The sequence below is a fragment of the Anas acuta genome, chromosome 7, assembly GCF_963932015.1.
Source record: "Anas acuta chromosome 7, bAnaAcu1.1, whole genome shotgun sequence".
NCBI lineage: Eukaryota > Metazoa > Chordata > Aves > Anseriformes > Anatidae > Anas > Anas acuta.
In genome coordinates, this window is record NC_088985.1 from 14,918,933 (window position 1) to 14,941,812 (window position 22,880).

At 39.8% G+C, this 22,880-nt stretch overlaps 1 long non-coding RNA gene across 2 annotated transcripts in view; it reads right to left on the reverse strand.

The window, feature by feature from the left end:
• Positions 1-311: 311 nt before the first annotated feature.
• LOC137859627 (uncharacterized) overlaps positions 312-22,880 on the reverse strand; it is a 68,785-nt gene continuing 46,216 nt past the window's right edge. For both annotated transcript variants that reach the window (XR_011098422.1, XR_011098421.1), the window contains 4 exons: positions 11,465-11,668; positions 11,197-11,309; positions 5,429-5,547; positions 312-1,982 (listed from right to left, as the gene is read on the reverse strand). This is a non-coding gene — a long non-coding RNA (uncharacterized lncRNA). The remainder of the gene's footprint in view (positions 1,983-5,428; positions 5,548-11,196; positions 11,310-11,464; positions 11,669-22,880) is intronic.

Genomic DNA, 22,880 nt, shown 5'->3' on the forward strand with positions numbered 1-22,880 from the left:
CAAATAGGGGCTTCCTGGTGTTGTTCCTCCACACAACTACCACCCATTCTTATTCTTTCACTTAGAGACAACTGAGGTCACTACAAGGAAACTACACGGCATCAAAAGGGACTCTGAGTCCCCCGGAAAGATGTTGAATGGACTGGGCACCCAGGTATGGTTCTCCTCAATCCTCCCTGTCAGAGACTGGCACCCAGGGAAGAGGCAACGTACAGATGAGGTGAAAGATCAGCTGCGCAGCTAGTGCCATTCTTGGGGCTTCGGGTGCTACAATCTCTGACACTTTTCTGAGAGGCTGGGAATGCTGACGCCAGATGGGCCCCACCTGTCAAAGTGGTGCGAGAACCTGCATATCTGCTTTGAAAGCTACACGGCAGACAGCAAGCACTCCGGGAGACTCTTGGAATGCACTGGGAACAACACCTACTTCCTCATCCAGGCATTAGCCAAGCCAAGCAGAAGAGAGGCTTTTCTGGACCTGGTTCTCACCACTGTAGATGACCTTGAGATACACATTAGAATCGGAGGTGGCCTGCATTGCAGGGACCTTGCCCTGGTTGGCTTCATGATCTCAGGGGACGTGAGCCTGTCAAAGACCAAGGTCAGGACCCTCACCTTTAGAGGAACACACTCCCAGTTAGTTATTCTCCCCATTAGTGGAAGAGCGCCCATGGGATGCACTGTCCTTGGGGACAGAGGATCTGGTCGGAGCTGACAAATCCTTGGGGATGCTTTTCTGAGAGCAAGCGCCAGACCTCTCCATTCCCATATCCAATAAATCAGACAGGAAGGGCAGGAAACTGACACAGCTGGGCAATACCCTCTCAGTCAACCTTAGGCAAAAGAAAGAAGAACCTGCACAGACAGTGGAAACAGGGCTGTGTGCCCAGGTACAAGTATAAAACCACTGTCAGGACATGCACAGATGGGATCAGTAGAGCCAAGGCATACCTAACACACCTAACCGTGGTGAGGGATGCAAAAAAACAAAACAAACAAAAAAAAAGGGGGTGGGGGAATTCTATAGGTACATTGGCCAGAAAAGTAAAAGACTACAGAGAGGAGTGTACTGCCTCTAACAGATGTTGTTGGAGGGCTGGTAATGACAGGACTAGAGAAAGCTGAGGTACTTCACAACTACTTCTTTGCCACAGTCTTCACTGGCACTCAGGCTGCCCACATCTCTCCTGTTCCCAAACCTCTAGGCACAGCCGGAGGGAGCAGAGTCCCTCCCAATGTAGTCAAAGAACAGTTCAGGACCTCCCGGTGCAACTGAACAGCTATAAGTAAGTCTATAGGGCCTGGTGACATAGATATTGGGGTTCTGAGGGAACTCGCTGATGTAGCAGCCACACCGCTCTCTATCAGTCATTCATCATATTTTTTTTAAAGAAAGAAAGAAGTCATGACAGTCAGGCAAAGTCCCTGGTGACTAGAAAACAGCACACAACATCACTCCTATTTCTCAAAAGGTTAGAAAGGAAGACCCGGAGAACTACAGACTGGGGAGCTACGTCTCTGTGCCTGGCAAGATCATGGACCTGATCCTGTTGGAAGGCTTTTTATGGCACTTGCAAGACCAGGAGGTGATCCAAGATATAGCTGGCATGGCTTCACCAAGGGCAAATCATGCCTAACCTACCTGCTGGCCGTTCGTGATGGAGTGACCACATTTAAGTAAGCAAGTAAAAGCAAGTAAGCAAGCAAGCAAGTTGACTTAGGAAGACCAACTGATGTCATCTACCTGGACTTTTGTACAGCTTCTGACACAGCCCCACATGACATCCTGATGACATCTACCTTGGAGAGATGATTAATAGATAGATACGGATTTGAAAGGTGGACCATTCTGTGGATAAGGAATTGGCTTGATGGACACACCCACAGAGTAGTAGTCAATGGCTCCACATCTGGGTGGAGGTCGGTGATGACTGGTGACCCTCAGGGGCCTGTCTTGGCACTGGTGTTTTCAATATCTTTGTCTGCAATATAGATGATGGGATTGGGTAAGTAAGTGAGTGCACCACCAGCAAGTTTGCAGATTTTCCTTATGATAGACTTTCTGAGGTGTGCCATAAAATTCATTTCCAATCCCCCACCACATGTGATTAGCTATCTCTGTTCTGTCTTTTCATAACACACTAACTTCATTGCTTGTTCTGCGATGTTACAGTCCATACAATACATTCACATCCTTCATTCATCCTGCATATAAGCATACATGGAAAGAAGAAACAGAAAACTGCAAAATACAGGACTGTAGAGAACACAAAGTCAACGGGCTTGGCTGCCGTGTAGTCTCACGCTCTGTTGAACGTCTCTCTGAGAAACAGAATTTGACCGATTCTATTCTAATTATTAAATGACTCCTGGACTGAACTAGGGAACCTGCAATGAGTCAAAGAATTGATTACTTAGGTGTGGAGACAATTATAGCTAGGAAAGTTTAATACAGGATGGGATTTGGAGCCATGTAGATTTTGGTAGTGGGGTAACTCAGTTGTTTGTATGGACGGTACACGTGACAAGGAAACCCCTTTGAAATCACTGATTGATTCAGCATTCCTCCTTTCCCTATTGTGCTGGATCAGCTTCTGCGAGGATACATTGCTTCGTAACTTTAGGTTCTGTGGATGCTTTCTCATGCTTGGACTCAGTCCAAAGATTTTGCAGGGAAGATCATAGTTCTGAGTGATGATGCTTCCTACAGTCATTTGAATCAATTTGCTGTAGCTGGACTTTCAAGAAACAGTTCTGTTAATGCAACATTGAATGACTGTGGACAGTTTTGTAGGGAAAGCAGCAGGCAGGGCTTTATAATGCTTCTTTGACATCTCAAATCTCAGTGAAAAGTGAGTGCTCTGCCCAGATTGAAACCCACTGCCTACTGCGTGCAGAAGCTCTAAGGATTATTGTCCCTTCTCATTTACATCCTTTCTTTGAGTCATTTCTCATTCTCATGTCCTTTGCTTGCAAGAGGCAAGTCAAAACTGTCTATAACACAGATGTGAAAATCTATACTTGTTATAAACTATGCTTTACATTAATCTTTATTAGGAAATTCCAAGATACACCTAGAGGTCCCTTTCAGAAGGCAGAGTCGTTGTATGCCATGCCTACCTATGGCGTGCTTTTCTAATGCAAATAATGCCATGTTCTAGTAACTAAACATTCTCGATTTTGTCCCCTAAAATACTTAACAGTACATTGTATGTCAAGCTGTTTATTACTTGTATTACTTTCAACTCCTAAGATACTTTTGAGGAATACAGATTAGAGAAACCCTCTACAGACAAGGGTCTTTTATGCTTTAAGCTACAGTGGATATAAGTCCTGGAAGACATGGATATAAACTTATTTCCCATTGTCCCTCTAAAACATTGTGGTGCACCGCACAGTGACCACCAGAGAGTTTATATGTGGCCCAAGCTGCGGTGCAGTTTCCTCCCCCCATCTAAAAAAAGCCTGCAAACCGTAAAAGTGCTTGCACTCACAATGACAGCTGTATCCATGGTACAATTTGTATAGTTATCAGCTGATAATTTTTTTCAGTTCTATAGGGTCTTTCCTAATCAGGTTCATGCTGTTGGAGGTTGTGGAATCCGCTTATCATACTCCTGTGATTCTCTCATTACTACACCTCTGACCTACAGGCCTATTCGTACTGGGACTGAGCCTCTCCCGCCAGTTAAATCTCCTGTCCCTTGATGATAAATGTTGCAAAGACATAATTATAAGGACTAGACTTAGGCCATTAATTTAGAGCAAAAATACTACTGTCTGTTAGGCTTTGATTATTTTAATCCCCCAAACTGAGTAGCACAATCCCAGTAAAACTCATGTTGCTGGAAACTGACCCATTGCTTTCTCCAAATCTTGCAGAGCATGCTCCAAAGCTGTTTGTTTCCCATGATCTCTATGGTTTTCTCCTTTCATATTATCTCATTTTTGTAATATCTGTCAACGTATTTGTTCTGTTGCTCTATGATCACCATCCTCATTATTTCATTTGTTTTTTGTTTGTTTGCTTAGTGAGAAAAGAAACATCTGATGATTAATCATGGACCTTTTGTCCCTAATTATGGACTTTTTGTCCCTTTCACCCTAAACGCTTAGACGTGTAACTTTGTTTACCTTTTTCTTGATCACACAGTGGACATAAGGAATTCCTGTGCTTTCTCCTGTCTCCTTTTCCCCATCAGAGATGCATCAGCATCCAAGGAAAGGAGTCAATATAAACACATTCCAGGTGGAATTTATCTTCTCTACATGCTTCCCCTTATTTGAAGCTTTCGCTTTTGGGTGGAGGCCCATGGTATCGCTCTATTTAGGCATAGCTCTCAACCCGTGGAGCTTGGCTGAAACAAATTGGTATCGCATATTTAACCTAAAAGTAACAATGAAATTTCATTGCCTGTGACTTGCTGCTATTTATATGTATAAGTTAGATCTCATATGTTTGACAGATTAAAATAAAAAGGTTGGAAAAAAAAAACACAACCTCATTAGACCAACAGAGAAATAAACATGGCACCGTTAAGGGTGAGGTGAGGAACACCATAAAAGAGGGTTACGTCCAGGAAAGTGGTACGGAGGAGACAGAAAATATTGACACGCTAACATATACAAGCAAAAGTGCCATCTCAGACAAGGAAGCTAACAGGAAAACACAGGGCAGAGGGGGAAAAGGAGGGAGGACCATTGTAAAAGAGTTCAAGATCAGTGCGGAATGAGCGGGCCAAAACTAACGAGCTTCTTGTCAGGCTCTAAAAAAATCAACAGATCTGCCATGTGCTTCAGCAAACTGCAGTTTCTTTCCGTAGCAAGGCGGATGCCTTTTTATCAGAAGTGTCGCTTGGTGAAATAATTGCCAGCGATAATGGTGCGATAGCAGCATACTCAGAGCACCATTTATCTATGACTATTCTATCTTTCACCTTCAAAGCTTCTACTGCCTCACAGATCACATCAAAATGACACCTCTGTCGTTAATGACAGTGGTCTAATGCGATATGGAGCAGTCAAATCACTTCTCCGGATAGGCAGAATGCTCGCGTACAAAAACTAGGCACGTACATGGGTCCTGACATTCGTATTCAGATTTGTATTTGTGAGGGAAGAGGGTGGTTTAACATACAGATTTATTCATATTTGAAACTGCCTGATTTTAGAAAGCAGGAAAAAAAAAAAAAATGCTTCTAATCCCAGCAAATTTTACTGGGATTAGAAGGCTGGGGGGGGGGGGGGGGAGGGGTGGTGGTGGAAGGAGGTAGCATGCAGGCATTTAATTACTGCATCGCAAATGCCTGGATTTAGGAAATTTCTGTTGCTGCGGCCTTGGCACTGGTTAGACCGTGTCGGAGGTCAAAGATGTGAGAAGTCTTTAAAGAAACGAACAACTAAACAAGACAAATAACAATAAACATACCTTAAAATGCCTTTGTAGGCAAAAACAAGTATTTTCTGGCTCTGGTAACAGGCCATACTGCTGCGAAGCTCTTCTCAGTGGTCGTTAGTCACAAAGAAGAAAGCTGGCAAACTGCGGTTCTTAAAAAGAAAGAATTGTCTGTTTATATTCCAGTCCTGGTTCTCACTTACTACAGGACAATAAATCTCTAGGCATGAACAGTATTTCTTTTGCTTTTGTGGTATACATAAACACACATGCAACTAACACGGTGGTGGGGACGCCATTTGTTTAAGTTCCATTAGGATGTGTAGTTAAAAGCCTTACTAAAAGGTTCAATTTCTCACTTCAGTGATTAGCTTTATTGCCTAAAGGTTAAGTAAAGCTTCAAAGGGAAAAATGAGTTTTAAGAGTATTGTCGTAGTTTACAAACTTTTTCAAAGGAAACATTTCCTGAAAAGGCTGTGTGGGTGGAAGGTTACGACTTGATCGTAGTGTGCATTTCTGTAGTGTTTTATCTAAAAAATAGATGATTTCACAAATTAGTCAGTTTGCTTCAAATGGCGCTAACAACCACCACAAAAATGCTGCTTTGGAGACAAAGAAAGACCAATTATTTCAGCTTTTTTTTTTCCCCCCAAACAATTTTTTTCCCCTTAAATACTACTAATAATCCAAGAAACAAAAGTAATCCTAACTTCTTTCTCAGTTTAGGTGTTTGGCTTGCAAACCTGAAACTTTTGTCCATAGCCGTTAGCCGTATATCTTAATTTAAACAGCATATAATGCCAATTACTGATTATATGCCAATGTACTTTGTTTTATGTGCTGCTGGCCTTGACGATCATTGATTGTAGGCATATCTGAGCAGCTTACCTTAAAAAAAAAAACAGCGCAGCAATTACGTGAACCGGATTTTGATCCTAGAATGAGATTACGGGCTGGGGGGCCATAATGCTTCTGTGAAGGTAGGTCACAGGATGCTGTGTTTTGCAGAGGTAAAGAAATGGCTCCCAGCTGTGCTCAAAAAGGTGGGTAGACCATTTCTGCAAAGTTCTCATGATTATTACTTCACTGTCAGCCAGACAGCAAGATTTTCTTGGGTATTTTTTTTTTTTTCCTTTACCTGACCTACAATTATGACGTATAGAGACTGCCTTGCCTTGCCTTTTATTTTTCCTTTTCCCTTTAACTTAGTTCACTTTAGCTTTGTTTAGTTTGTTTTGTTATTGTTTTGAATTGCCCTGCCTTCTCTTTTAATTTCTTCATACCCACTTCCTTGGGAATAAATACCAACTTGGGAAGTTGGAGCTGCTGTTCAGACTGGGTGTGTCCAGAAACCATAGAGTGCTGTGCAATACAGTGTTCTGTATTTTTTTCCTGGCCTGGACTGCAATATCATGCAAGTCCTTCCTTCTTCCCAGTATCTGTCATCCTATTGCTGAGGACTAAAAGATACTCAAACAGATATTTTGGGAAACACTCCTAAAGAGCACTGTCTCTATGGAGGCAAAACATTCCTTGGATTTCTCTGTAAAGACCTGACCTCCGGCATTTCTTGCCCAAGCTCATTGCTGCTGGGCAGACTGAGCATGAAACAAGATGCTGCACATAAACATTACATAAAGCTCTTAAATTGCTTTACCTTCAGTTTAATTTATTTGGGGAGCCCTGATAGCCTAAAACCTCTATTTTCTCACAGGTCGGGAGTGGCGCAGAAGAAGTTATCGTAAGTTTCTCCCACCAATGGCATGCCTTTTACCCGCAGTTGTGTTGTCTAAGGCCAAAGAAATAATTAGCCTTTGTTGCTGTTTTTTATCAGAGTTTCTATTTTAACCTTGGTATGCTATTCACACTGACATGGTATTACTAGAACATTCGATACCAACTAGATTGTGCTGGCCAGAACATTTTGCTATAAGCCATCATGCCATTTGTGAAACACAGATGCTTTTCCGTCCATTCTTAGCACCTTGTGCAAATGCTGAACAGTAAATTTAAAGGGAAAAATCCCTGTCTTCCCACGCCCATGCCTCGTACCTATCCTAAAATGATTTGCCCATTTCTTTACACATATAAATATTATATATGCATTTGCACTTTTTTTTTTTAAATTATAGACAGGCTTTTACTTACATCGACAATGCCAGTATCCAATTCCAGGTTTTCTACAAATTTTCGGCATGAGGTTCTCCGGATAATGATTATCTTAAAATGCCCTACCGTTTTAATGTACAAAAATTGCTTTCCAAATAAGAGGTATAATCAACGGGACTGTCGTTTTTTCCTCATTAAAATTCATAACATTCTGACTAAACCTGTATAGCAAATACAACATCTCTTGTCTTGAGAGACACTGTAACAACATGTAAAAGCATTCTGCATTTTGTACGCAAAAAATCCCTGCATTTGGTACTCTTGATTCCTCCCCTCAAGTTCCCTCAAAAATGGGAAGTGAGAAACAAGGCCCTGGTCTGAACCTTCACGGGGGTTGGGTAATGTTCATCTGCCCTTGGGCAGAATTCATGCCATTGCTGGACTCCATACACAGTCTGTTTTTTCATTTGACTGGACTTCAACAGCTGCTTTGCTATTTCATTCTATTATTTATGTTTATGCATGCCACAAATGGTCTCTTTGTACAAATACATAGTGACTTTATACAGATAACTGCTCTGTAAAATAACATGGACCTGTCATGCTTTTGATTCTGCATTTGCTTTCTTTGTAGGCTGGGAATTTCTGTACAAACTGTGTCTCGGAGGTGGCTTATATGAATCTCTCTCTGCGGTGTTCACCCTTATTTATGCTTACCATTATCTGCTTTTTCCAGTGTTACATGTTGAGCTTTGTTCTAAGGCGTGACCCTCGGTAGTTGCTGAACAGAGTATATATATATATATTATCTCTTTCAGGCTCCAGATTACACTTTACCTAAAAGATCGCTGTGCAAAGAAACCACTAGATGTAAGTGAGCAGTTTTTTCTCTTTAGAGTAGTAAGCATAGAAACGTTTCTCTCCCGATGATGACTTTGTAAGAAGAAATACTTCCAAAACCTCTGCCCTATAATCTTCCCAGAATCCTAACTAAAAAGCGCTTTTGGAGAATGCAAACATATACTAGTCCCAGAATGAACCTGCCCTATGGTTGCATTTTGTGCTGTACAGACATTTGGGAGCTTATCCTTGAAGATGCATTAGTCTTGATTTAAGGTCTTTTGACACATTATTACAGCACGCCGCCATTGGCTCGCACCTGCCATTCTGTCAGTCAGAGGAGAGGGAGGGGAAACAATTTTGATGTCAATCAGCAAATCCTTCGGGAGGTGTAACCTGTTAAGACATATTACCCTTTGCCCAACGCGATTTACAGACTTTGAATTTAAAGGACATGTGCCAGAAATAATTAGAGACTAATCTTTTTGTACTCGCTTATGAATGAAGGCATTTAGTACTGCCAGCACATTTATATTGTCCAGAAGAAGAAAGAAACAGAGGAGCTGAGTATAGAACTACTACCATTTCATTTTCTATTACTTGATCATGCTGGCTAAATGTTAACCTCTTCTGTCCTCATGGAAGAAATATTTACAACTGTAGTTGTAACTTACGCCTAGATTAAATGTCCTGGCATGGGACAGATGATGCTGGCGGGATGCGCGATCCCTACCCCTGTTTATCAATCAAGACGTTGTTTTTAAATTAAAACATATGTATACATACATGAACTTATCAAAATATTAAAATCTTGCAAATTTTTTTTCAAAAATCTGGCTCTTACACTTAGTGACTTCAAAAAACAGTCTCAATGTAGAGAATTACAACTTGCATGGGCATAGCTTGTTTCGCCTTGCAACTCTTCTACTGCAATTACTGACAGACATCAAAAGAATAACATCAACCTCAAAATCTTAATTTAGGACCTAAATCCTGAGCTGAAGGAGACTCCCCCCCCACCCCCCCATATTCTGGGGTTTTGAAATAACGCAAAAGAAATAAAGAAATGATGCATTTACATGCAACTCGCTTGTTACTGCTCGCAACTCCTCTCTGGAAGGAACATCTTGTCCTTAGACTGACCTTAGAGATGCAAGCTAAAGAAAATAGCTACAAAACAAGAATAACTATGGAGTAAATAAAAGAACAGTCAGGTCAGGTACTGTATATGTTATTCTAGGGAGAACTGGAATAACACAAAATAATTATATTGTAATTTTTTTACTCTATCACAGTGTATTACTATACATACAGCTTGTTTGGGCTATGACTGGGATGGAGCTGCGGAGGTCTGACATGCAGCTGCCACCGTGTATTATCACATCACTATTGCAGAGAATGGTTTTGGTAGCTGACCTGCAAAAACTTCAGGCACGTTGTTCAGTAGGCAAACCCTGTGCCATTCTGTCATTATTACAGCCTTAGAACAAGGGATATTCCTTTCCTCTCAGGAAACTGTGGGAGGAGGATTGGGAGGGACTGTGGGTGGAGCAAAGGGTCACGGGGATCCAGGGCAGTCACGTGTATGGGTATAAGAAGCTATGCTACACAGCAATAAATTGGCACTTGAGCTAGACACAGTGTGTCTGTCTCTGGTGTCCCTGCTCAGGGAGCAGACATCCAGGCAGCCAGTCGATGTTGTCTCTTGGGCTGAGGTAGCATGGAGAGAGGCAACAGAAACACACTCTTCTACATCTTTCTGCCCTCCCTCATTTTTTACACACATGCACGCACGCATGCACTGGAAGAGAGAATGTAGAGTTAAGGAGAAGAAAGCGATTGCTCTCACCTGTGCCGCAGACAATAGGGACTAATACATTGCCTTTCTAGAGAAGCCAATATACCATGGCATGCTCTACTGATAGATAGTGTGGGCATCAAAATCGCACGCAATTACAAGCCACGTAATATCTGTATTCACTATTTGTATTCTCCATTTATACTCACCAATTATTTTCATTGGGTAGATATGAACTAACACATGGACACATGCATCAGGCACATATTTGTTTACTACTATGATCTGAAGGAATGGAAGAGCTGATATATTTTTACTGGGTGATAGCAACACAAGTGTGCACTTGTAGCTGATATCTTTCCTTTGTGTCAAGTCAAACTAAATGAATCATTTTACAGTGTGAAAGACTACACCTTCTCACTTCTCATAGTTTAAATGTGTACCCTTTTTCCATGTAATTATGGTACCTGAGCACCTCTGGATATATCCCACACACACACACACCCCCAATCCTTTTCTCTCTCTGGAGGCAACTCAGACACGACCATGTCAGCTAGTCCTTTAGCCTCTCTGATTTAGCTTGCTGTGGCATTCATTTACTTAATATATATCACTGGCAACTGTCCCTTGTCCTTATGATACAGTGAACATGAAAAATAGTACACCAGTTTTAACACTACAAGCTAGGACTTTCTAGGATGCACCGGAACTGCTGCTTTCAGGAAACATCGGCACTCACAGCTACATGTAAGTCAGATGCCAAAAACCTATACCTAATACAAGAGTTAAACACTATGAGCAGCATCACGTCTCATATTTTGTGGTAATACTAATATAAAGAAGCCGTATGTTTCCTGATGGCAGCCAATTGCTGATTCTGCTTTTATTTTAATAGCCGTAAAGCCATTTTGGATGTTTCACAGGCAACGGAGGTGGTGGTAATGGGATTTGAATCAGACTCCTGCTTTGAACGTGGTCAGCAGAGAACCTCGTCAGTCTGGAAGGCTGTCGAATATGCTGTGACATTTAATCAACTGTTTGACTACAGGCTCACCTTTAGTGTCTGTGGTGAAGCGAACACGATTCCTCTCACCTTGCTTCACATCACACATCACTTTTCGGTGCACTGCCTTAGAGAGCTGTGTTATAGCCTTTTTTTTTTTTTTCCTGAGAGGGACAGAGTAACAGAGGTCAGCTACAGTCATGAATTTTATGAAAGGTTTGCTGGGAAACCACATTAAATGGCAACATCGGTCCATACATCAGCTCTGCAGCACTCTTATTCTGAGACTCTGCAGCCAAGTGATTTGCAGTGTACTCACATTTCATGGCCATCATTTTCAAGCAATGTCATTTGCCTTGGTATCAGACATTTCAGCTGCGCCAGAGTCCACCCGGCTGCTTGTGATAAAGTTCTTTCAGAAAAAAATCTTCACCAGAAACACGCTCCTAGGATCCTCAAACCTCCAATCTTACGAAACATGGGATATAAAGTCTTGCGCTTATACTTCAAAATACAAGAAAAGCTGAGGAGGAAAAGCCGAGAGGAAAATTGTTATTCCCAGGATTCAGAAGTTTGACAACTTTAGATTCAGAAATGAAACAGTACAATTTCATTCTACAAACTCTCTGGCAAACCTTTCCTCCATTTAGAGTGGCCTAGCAAAATCACACTAAACAAACATTTGTATCTCTGAATACTGATAGTCCCTAAGCCAGAGAAACACGTATCTTAGGCAAACAAGCAAAAACTACCTAGTATTACTATTTGCAGTGTGTTTGCTTCTAGATCAGAGGCCCCTTATATTAGCCTCCGCACAGATTAAGATAGGAATAAGAGAAGGATAGCTCTAGCAGACCTGACGCCACGTTCAACTTTTGCTGTGATCACTGCGGTCCTGATTTTGCCATTTATGACAGAAAGACATTCAGTTGCTATCAGTGAGGTCCACAGGATGCTATTTGCATGTAAGACGAGGTCTATACTACCGATATGGCAAACACAATGTTTTGTAAATTTCTGGATAGAAAATCAATGCTTGTGATGTTTTTTCCTGAGAGTATTTTTTCCAGAAATAATATCACCTCAGTTCCCCATGATACCATGTTTTCTTTTGTGTTTCATCATATTACTGGATATCAGTAGAAGTCTTACTGTAAAATATTCAGTTGCAGAGGTAATGTCATGTCAACCACCTTACGGAACCGCCAAACTTGTCTCTACACAAACACTGAAACACGCCTCTCGGTCCCTTATGAGAAAGAAGCTGCTCTAAAAGTAGCAATACTTACTCAAAATTGTAAGGAATTGCAGGACCGCTTCCACATCATGGAAAGGATCTCTATTAAAATTGGTAAACGTTATGAAAAACTGATAGGAGTAGTAGTCCTACTGTTGTGTCAAAGATAAGTGTCTCAAAGTGCTAAACTTTGGGGCGTGATCTTTATGGAGACTTTTCATGCATCTGGGAAAATGTTTACTGGCATATTCAAGAGGGTTTTCATGAAACTTGCCACATACCTTACAGACGGACTCGTTATTGTAACTGCAGACCATAATACATCTAATGGCTGAGTTAATTTTAGTACTATCGCTCCTACTGCTGCAATGTGACAGGCATCAAATTGTCTTTCATCTGTTCAGAAAGCCAGTCTTCACTCCAAACCTTACATTTACTTTGTATAGACTAAATGTGTCTGTCTCCCTGTGACAGTCCAGAACTTCAGCTGAGATCTTGGTTGTTAAAAATACATCTTTAGAGGACAGAAACGTGAGCTTCCTATAATACGTTACAGAAGAGTCCCGTGTGATGAAGTGCCAACATGCTGAAGGAGACACATTAGCTGGTCATTGCCATCCTGAACTAGTGGGACATGCACAGAAGACCAACAGATTGACCCATGAAGCCCTCAAGGCACAAAGGATGATTGCCATGTGTGAATCTGAAGTCTCAAAAAGGGAAGGAGTTAACTCGTCTTGTGACTCAAGAAACCTATCTCTAAAGTGGCTTTATATATACATGTATATATATCTATACACGCACAAACACACACTTATATATATATATATATAATGGACGTGCATCCCTCCTAATTTCACTTATGGATCCTTAGTCCTGAGGTCTGTCTCCACAACTGGAAGAAAACAGAGCCCAAAGTTGCTGCTGTGATAGCAGCATGGTATCTAGCCCGGTCTTTTGGAAGGAGATGAACTCTTACTTCGAGCAAGAAAGGAGAGAGGTTCCCAATAGCTATGTACACCCTTAAACGTCGGAAGAAGGATGTGTAAATGCTTTCCTCAGTTTTCTTGCTTCTTCATATATCATTTCTAGTGCGGGTTTTCCAATAATCACTGTAAGTACCTGTGACATCACGTCTACTCCTCTGAAACAAAGCTGCTTTACCAGAAGGACTTATGCGGTCCATTATCTCCTCCTGGTTAGGTAGACACTCTGTATCTGTGATGGGGAAAAACCGCACCGCTGAACTCAACTCCAATTAACATTTTGATGGCCATGAAACCCTACTTCTAGTAGCCCATTTGCACCTAGGGTTTACCGTCTCGCCTTGCTCTTCTTCTTCAGTCTCCAGATGTAGTAGTTGAAAACATAGCAAAGCTTCATTGTTTTGATAAACCTTTTTTTTTTTTTTTTTTTTAAACCCAACATATATAAATTGTTGAAAAAGTCCAGCTCATCGCAGGAGTTCAAAATTACAGCCAAAGACACTGAGTCAGTTAAATGAAGGCAACAGTAAGGTGGAAATGAAAAAATCATGGTAAGTCTCCTTCCTTAAGAAACTTTATATAAAGAGATACTTCGACCACCTCAAATCTTCTTTGTATCCTACTCAGGCATTGGGAAATATCAATAAAGTACTGGCTGACTCATAAACCTCTTTACGCGTCGGGTAAAGGTTAGGAACAAGTGTTTATATGGGAAGATCAAATCTGACTGTGTTATTTGAGCTATAACCAAGAAAATCGTAAAGAAAATTTCAGCATGGTATAGCATTTCTCAGATGTTACGCTGTGAGTTGGACTCTCCTCCAGTAAAACCAAGTAATTCTGCGATGATGTCTCACAAACACTCAAAAAATGAGTCCTTGGTGTCGGTTTAACGCTTAATGTAGAGAACATCTCATTAGAAAATGGCCACCAGAGTAAATCTTTCCTGTGATACTTGCCACTAGTTGTTACCGCAGAGGAAGAAAAAGCCCAGAAAACATGATTGGGAAGAAGGCCAGAATTCTCTTTTCACTCCTTGCAGGCTCTCTACTTGACAAAGAGGGCAAACTGATGGGGCAGCTGCAGAAAGAAACCTGCCTTCCTTCTTTTTACATTATAGCTGTTATACAAAGCTGGAGAAATGCAGTCTCCAGCACTGACATTCTGATGCTCTTTGCAAAAAGAAGAAATAAACGTGCGCCTCTGTAAATTTCAGTGGTAGAAAAAGTTTAAGAGGGTGCTGTCACCTTCTTCATGGTATATATAGCTTGGTAAATAAGGAAGAGAGAATGGGCTCTTGGCAAAACCCTTGGGCGTTCTGCGCTTAGCCTCCCCTCTCAAAATAAAATATAATGCTAAGTTTTTCATGCTGTTTTTTTGATGTATGGTTCTCTTCTACCTCATCATTCTAGTACGATTCAACAAACATTAGAGAGAAATTCTTCCGTTTAAATCCTTTACTGCAACAGAAGTAAATATCTTACTTTTAGAAAACGCATTTCTTAAAGATAAAATACAATTCTACAATACTCTTTCAGATAGATTTGCCATAAGTCAGATACTCTTGTTCAAATAATAGACTACGAACCTAATTTATCTTGTGCCTTCAGGAAGTACAGAACTTGCTCTTATTAAGGTGCTCCATTATGAGAATCTGACTGATACGATTAATTGTTTTTCAGCTGTGCTGTAGTTGTCATTGTAAGTCTTCTCATTGAAGGAAAAGGCGATTAGGGATGAAAGTATTTAACAAGAGACCAAAATGAAATGATACAGTTTTAAGGGTAGATCGCAGTTATGATGACATTTACATTGTCATTCAACAAAAATAATGACATAGAGCTGCATGGTACTCTGGCAAGGGTGACGGGAACAAACCTATTAACTTAGGAGGAAAAAATGCATCACTGCCTGATGCTATAATAATACTTTTGTATTGAGATGGCCTGTTTTTCCACTTCCCTTATGCTCCTTCCTAACTTACAGATGCAAATAGAAACAAATTCCTATTTCAGATGACCTGATTGGATCTATTGCTGGATGACTGGGATAACTAGATGTAATTTTGTTTTTGAAAACAAAAGGAAAACCTTTTGTTTTCCAAAGACAAGCTTTCTTCTAAATTCCAGGGTTTTTAATATGCGACATTTATATTAGGGGCAAACCTAATTTTCAGTGCGTAATAAATCCAGAAAAACTAGCTGCCTTCTTCTGTCACTTAGAAGATATAACTCTTTCATATGTGAGGAAACAGTCCTTGTTCTATGCATAAATATAAACGACTGTACCAGTTGGTACTCTACAGCATAAAAGAGGTATGTGTAGGGAAATAAAAGCAAAGCTGAGGAAGACTCTAATAATACCTGTTCCCATTAGAGCTAGACTATGCATTCCATACAGTTTGTGTCTCCAGAGGTGTAGATATCCAAGATTTTCTGTAGGTTTTGCCCAAAGTATTGTGAAGTTATACCTAACCATGGTTCTTCAACATATTGTTTCACCAAAGGACTTGCTCACAAGAACTGATGTTTCCAGTACTTCCTTGTAGGACTGATTCTGGGTCTTCTATTTGCTTGTTGACTTTTATTTAACATTTAAATTTTGTTTGCTTATTTCTTTTTATTTTAGTGTCAAAATTTGTACTAAACCAGGTTTGAGAAACTCAAAAACTGTGATCATTCAAATATTATGTCCAAGTGCAACTTGACTTCATCTCTGGATTAGTTCGTATTGCTGTTAATCGCACTGCTTGATATCTTTTTCCAGTGCCTTCCTGGAGGGCTTTATGGAAGAGACAGCAAAATCTGAGCTTCTAATTTTTGGTTTTAATTGTGCTGAAAGGATTAAATACTAAGTCAATAGAGTTGTGTCTAAAACTTTCCATCCTTCCCCTAACACTGGTATTGCTATGAAAGCCAGCTATGCTTCACTTATTAACTTCCCTTTTTCTTCCAAAACAATAATAGAAATGGTAGCAAATGAATGAATCTTACCAGCTGCCCTTACAGGACTTACCTTTCATGAACTACTTTTCTAGAATTTAACATAGTGGGGCCCAGCTCTGACCTCTTTTTTTCATACTGAGTCATACTTCACTCTCCTCTTGCCCTTTCTACCCATCCTTTCCCCAAAGTCCTACTCAAGTTGTGAAGTTAGGCTATTGTTCACACTGAGTAGGGGTCATATAACACATTTCTAAATGACTAATACCTTTCAAGTTTATCAAAACATGTACTTTGGTTTTAAAAAAAACACACATCTTCCAACAAAGTTTAACTTGTACCGCTACTGACAAACCTTTTACTCTGTATATCCTTAACTTGAATCACTACAGAGCAAGCAAAAGGGAAATTAGTAGTGACTGCAAAAACACCATGGGACCAATTCACATCTGACATGAATTGACTTCCACTGTGAGCGTAAGAGTATCTCTATGAATACTGGAGATGCTATTTAATAGGGAATAAAAATGTCTTTTAAAATTATTTTCCTACACCAGATAAATCATTTACAAGTTGAGGGGTTAGTATGAAAAGGAACCACATAGCTGTATACAGATTTTTTTTATTTTTATTTTTTTTAAATGAAACTAAAGATCAAAGAGTTGAGGGACAGGCTGAAATTTTATGTACCCTGATTAACAAAAGAATACATTTTAAATGAGCTTTCTAATTATGTAGGGATATAACACACTGATGTAGTGGTTGTTAAATCGCACAAATTAAAAGGCAAAAGCTGAACTGCAACCCAGAGTTTTCAGAGCAACATCAGAGCTTGGAGAATTCATAAACCAAGTAAACCTTCTGACATAACTATAAAATGTGGTATAAACCCTAGGAAAAAATAGCCATCTTGAAAGGGTAACAGCACTTTTATGAGAATTTCAACTGCACCATGGCAACATCAACCCGTCAAAGCAAATGAAGGGCAGTAAAAGTAAAATTAAAAATGATGAAGGGGACACCAGCTTGCTAACAGCTTTCCAAGCTGTAAAGCTTTCAAATGTTATCTCTTCATTGGTTTGTTCAATCACACATGCCGGTTACCAAGCTTTATCATATTATGTATCTTTCCTGTTGCTGCAGGTTGCCAGGTTTTGATGGACCTGTGCATAAAAATAAATAAATAAATAATATATTCCTTCTTGATGCACACCCCTCTTCCTTTCTACTACCTTCTTTTCTCTTACTGGTTCTTCTGTACTAGTGTTCATGGTGACGCCTCCTATTAGCTAGGGTAATAGAAATGATGAGAGTAAGTTCAAAGGCTTCTTGGCTACCTTCTCTTCCCATTCCTCTCTCCCCCTTGCTCCACCTACATATCCTGTAGTCTGTCACCACAGATTTCAAAACCCTAACTAGGGGAGGCTGCTCTCACAGGTGTGCATGCTCTCACAGGTGTGCCTGTATCATGGCATCTACTGCTTAGATATACTCTCTTTAAATGTTCTATCAACCATTCAATCAAATGGCAAGAAAAATCTTTGGACTCTTTCATATTTAGTCTATCATTAACGAAGCAGACTTGTGATTAGGCCATCGCATGTACTGTGTAACACACGCTCTATTTCAGGTTGAAAAAAAGAAGGGCTCTGACAATGTTAACGCTACATATGAACAATATTAGATCTGCTCGTTTTTTTCATTTCAGGAGAGACACTTTTTGATGTTTTGCCAGTCAATGACTACCATGCCAGGAGGTCTTGTCTGAGACTACCTTGTCTGAGGTCGCAATGATTACTATTTTACAATATACTTTGAGTAAAAAAAATAATAATAATAATAATAATAATAATACGTTTATTTAAAGACATTAGTAGCTTGCAGATTAAACTTTCCTGATGAGTAAAGAAAAATGTTTAGTTGAGACCTTTAGCAATCCGTATTTGCTCTTATGCAAGTGCCACCATTTAACACCTACAGAAGTGAAATACATTTTCAAATTTGGGGCAATCAAATCTACTTTTATGCTTTTCTATATGTTTGCTTTATATTGCTGAACAAGGGGGTTTTACTTCAGATCTGTTTCATCCCCAGGAAACATTTAGAAGGATTGCACTCCTAGCCCAAGTCAACAGCTTTTTTTTTTTTTCCCCTAGACTTCTCCTAGACTGCCACCTGGCATAGGCACAGTTTGCCTAGATTATCATTTGTCTTCTGTTTCTACAGAACAGTTTCTAGGTTCAAACTATGCAGCTCATGCAGAATTCACAAAACATAGAGTTAACACAACCTAGACTTACTGGCATGCTGAAATTCATCGACAGTGTTGACTTTACAGATAGTCTTATTCACGTGGCATCTTTTCATTTCATACAAACAAAAATGACAAAAGGTAACATTTTCCAAGCAAACATGGAAATAATGTCAATGACAGCTGAACCCGAGGAAAAGGATATCGATGGGGAGCTCTTCTGGATTTCTTCATTGCACCTGATGATTAACATAAATGTCCCTCTGAGCATGAGAATGGGGGGTGCCATTTTTTGTTAGGGAACTGGCAGAACACCCTCAGCTCATTTGTCAGTCCCTTCAGGATCAAGACAGACACCTGAACCATTTGAAAGGTTAGAGTGGCCATATAGAAAATCATCAACTTGTACTACATCTGAGGGATAGACACAGACACAAAAACTTTCTTTTTGCTGCAAGAAAGCTTGCAGCAACTGGATAGTTTACAGGCTTTTCCAGTTGCAATGATGTTATAGATGAGATGTAAAGCAACATTGGCTGACCTTCAGGTTCAGGAGACATTGTATTCAGTTCTGGTTTGACTGATTTTGTGTGACCAGGACCTGTAAAATCTAGTACGTGGCCCATGGCAGTCTCTGAATGCAGCGTGCTGCCAATTCAGCGTGGCCTGTTCCTTGCACTTCATGCTTCTGCAGTTTGTGAAGCCATGCACAGGCCTTCAGTCAAGAAGGCTTTGATTTCTACTTCATCAGTTACTACCTATCAGCAGAACATGCATTTTGTTGCATGAAAGGAAAATGGGAATTACTTGAGGTCATTGCAACACTCCGTACACTCTTCCTGTAAAATCTAAGGACTTGAATGATTTCAGCTGCCAGTACCTGTTTTCTTACTGGTCTCAATTTGATATTACAAAAAGCTCCATAACAGGTCATACTGTCACTCAGGAGATCCTTCTCGGAGCTTCACTCTAGCTTTTCTTTACCTTGTAACTATTTTATTGTTCTGAGCCACAGATAGAGAACATAGTTGGAGTCCATGCTGTGTCAGCTCCTGGGGAGACAGTGTCTATGCTGTCTCGATAAGTGAATGAGACTGAGACTTAGATATCCAGAAACTGGTTTTAGTCTACAGGCAGAACTACTCCTGCTAGACATTAGGCATTACTGGCTATCAAATACACACTTAAATTTAGAAATACTACCAATTTTTGGTTCTAATACACTTTTCAGAACCTTACGGCCCAAGTATTTCCCTGTCAGTGGAACCAGTGCAAAGAATTACATGCTTACAAATGTGGAAAAAAAATAAAACATGAGCATATTCTGTATTCAGTGAGGATTCATTATTCATGCCTTCACACTCCAAATAATAAAATAATTATGATGAATTCCATTTAAGGAATTCTTTCTCCCAACAAACATTGGCATATAGATTATTGCAATTACAATAAGGAGCACTGAGGAGTCCTCCAGTAGCAATAATACCTCAGAGCACTACTGGTGATAGATTGATACCTGTTAGTTTACTCACATAAACTTTCACCTTTAAGATCAAAACAAACGGAAAATTAATGATTTAAAAAAAAAAATGCAGTTATTATCCTTATTATGTCACATTACTATCCTTACTATGCCATTATCCTAATTATTTTTAACTCATTGGAGGGGGGCGGGGATCTTAAATGTAAACAAACAGTTGGCATTTATGAGTAGCTGTGTAGCCCCATGGAACTGCATCATTGTAAACTATAAGACATATAAATGACTATAATAGACTTTCTTTCCTCCACACTCACACACTGTTCAGCGGAATGAGGTACTAGTGATGACATTTTTAATATATAACTCTCTTTACCTAGTATATCTGCCAAGATGAAAACTGATACTGTGTCTACTCTTGCATTTGAAGAATGGACAAAAAGGTTTGAATTTGGGATTACAGCCATAATCAAGCTTAATGCAGCTGGATGCAGGACAGGAATCACAGTATAAACTGAAGGGAATACAGGACTAGGAGAGCAGGAAACAAGGAGAGAAATTTCTGTGGCTTGTTTCAACATTAACATATTAGACCTGCCTCTGTGACTCTGAGACAGAGATGGAAGGTGGCAAAGGAGAAAAGGAAAGAAAATAGCTAAAGGATCAGGCCTGATGTAAGTTCTTGCACTATTGCTCAAATTTAGAGCAGACAGTATTCCCAGAAATATTTTTCTAAAATATTTCTATAATAATGAAAAGCCCTTTGGACTAGAAGGTGGTAACAGTGCTCTCTAAATCAGTTTTAATCTACTGTTTCAGCCATCCAATCCCATGTAGTGCCAGAACAAATCTAGAATGAGCAAGAAAAGAAATAGTCTCTGGGTTATTATTTTTAGGCCTCCAAAGCTTTCTAAGTTTTAGGCCAAACCTCAGAGATGAAGGGATTTTTTTCATTGTACTTTTAGGAATAAGGATCAATGATTTCCCTTCGATCAAGCCTGCGGCTCTGTTTGATTTCATTTTCTTATGTTTTTACTGTGTGGTGCCCTGAGATGTTTGTTTGACAAAGTGCTCCATAAATGGGAATTTTTATCGTTATTGTCATTGCACTTCTTAGATCCCAAACTATACATTGTTGTCATACTAGCGTTTTAGACTGTCTGATTTTTTCATTGCTGAGGAGGATTGATCAGTCCTGTTACACTTGCTAGTGGGACCAATATATTTTGTAATTAATAGAGTAGTCTTCTGTAGAGCACTATGTTGGACTGGATGCCTGGGCAGAGAGTTATTCTTCTTTACACACAGCTCTGCATTTAGTCTCATAATAATATAATGTCAGTAAATAACAGGATTCCGAGAGTGGTTGTTTCTTTGCTTTTTAATTCAGGCAGCAGTCTGTCCCACCCAAAAATACTACTGGCTGAGACCTGAAAACACCAACATTTCTCAAAACAACCATTAAAGTGCCTCAATGAAATTCTCCATCAGAAATAAATATTACATTTGGGTTTCTAATATGAGCAAAGGATATGACAGAATAGCTTCTAAAGATGCCATTTGCTGTCTTTTCAAAAATACACAGATTTCACAGTCTTTTTATACTATTCCTCTCATTTAATGCTTGCTGTCCTACAGCCTTTAGTCCAAACTCTGTTAAACTGCACAATGCCACTGGAGTACAGCACAAACTGGAGATTGAATGGGCTCCCTTGAAGTTGAGCTTTGTAAAACAGCCTGGAATAATTGGCTACATATGCTACAGTGGTCTAGGTAAAATGCATAAGGGTGTGAATATGAAGTACAAGTGTTGGAATATATTTCAGAGTGATCAGGAATATATTCCAAACAAACGAGTAGTGTGATTTAGACCATCATTCACATCAATGCTGAGTTTTACTTCATAGGCTCAAATGTGATCGTAATTATGCTAGCAGAAATCCACAGAAATTCAGTTTAAATCAACAGAATTTGCTTATCTTTTCTTGCACGTGCATCCTACATTAGATCTGCTCACTTGACTGATATATTTTATCACTTTTTATTATTGTGGTGCAACTGGCTCTGAAATGTTACAGCAACTGGAGCATAATTCTTTTCAGATCACACATAATCCATGCTATTTTGAAACAGGTACTCTATTTAGACTTTGGACCAGAGAATTGCTTCAGCCGTGCTATGGAAATTTCTGCCAATTCTCAACTTTTATTGCTAGGGTCAAAATACAATTCCAAAAAGAAACTATTATTCCCCGTTCCCAAGTTAAATTTGCAAAATTGGCATTTAAATGTAAATATAGTTTGTCTTGGTTGCAAAGTGAGCACAACTAATATTGCATAACAATAAACACAAAGCCCCAAATGACATAAAAGAGCCACTTTCAGTGCTATACTACACATGCAGCTTAGAGGGTGGGTGAGCTACAACAGAAAGTGTTCTAACCACTGACAGACTGAGAAAAAATATGGATAAATCTGGATTAAAATTATGGCAGTTTTTACCTATCTTGCTACAGTGCTTTTTTTCTGTTTTATAACTAATGGAACATACACTTTACATACTAAAGACAGTAAGTAACTTGTGAATTTCTACCTTGGTTCCTTTTGGTAAGAACAGATGGAGCTGTTCTTATTTGTCAGCCCTTTAATCCTTCACGCACAAGCTGTTATCATACTAATAACTACCTCCATACCTGCAATTCACCTCCTTGCACATTGGTTAACTCAGGTCTTCTGGACTCTGGCAACTGTTGCAATGCCAGGAGTGCCCAGGCCTTTACACTTCATTATGGGAGTCAACACCTAGCGCCAGAGAGCTCTGAAGTCTCAGGATAGATCTG